Source organism: Wasmannia auropunctata, unplaced genomic scaffold (assembly GCF_000956235.1).
Source record: "Wasmannia auropunctata unplaced genomic scaffold, wasmannia.A_1.0 LD336116.1, whole genome shotgun sequence".
Classification (NCBI taxonomy): domain Eukaryota; kingdom Metazoa; phylum Arthropoda; class Insecta; order Hymenoptera; family Formicidae; genus Wasmannia; species Wasmannia auropunctata.
In genome coordinates, this window is record NW_012026774.1 from 4,355,158 (window position 1) to 4,355,678 (window position 521).

Sequence of the window (521 nt, forward strand, 5' to 3'; positions counted from 1 at the left end):
CTGTAATTAGCTTATGACAAATATATGACTGTATTTCTTTCGGGTGCACATGCGCTGTAAATTTCGTTCTATTTTTTTCCACATATAATAAGCCATTATACACTTCTCAACAAAATTAAAACATCACTTAAAAATTAAAACTCTACCTTCCAAAAATAGGCAAAGTTCAAGAGATAACTTTGTCAAATGATCGTACCGAGATGTTCAAAAAAGCATTTGGGAAGCGTTGTACGATTTTTTTTTATCGAGTTATTCAACATAATTGAAGCAAAAAAGACCATTTTTGCTTTAATGTTGAATAACTCGATGAAAAAAATGGTCCTTTTTGCTTCAATGTTGAATAACTCGATGAAAAAAAATCTTACAACGCTCAACAAAAAAGCAAATTAAAGGTAAAGATTTACTCTTTCAAAAGTAGTAAATTGCATTTGTATGCAATTTTTAATTTTGCGTCAGAGAACTTGTCAAAGTTCGTGAAAATTTTGAGATTCGTCGGATCTCCTTTTCTATCCGTGTAATTC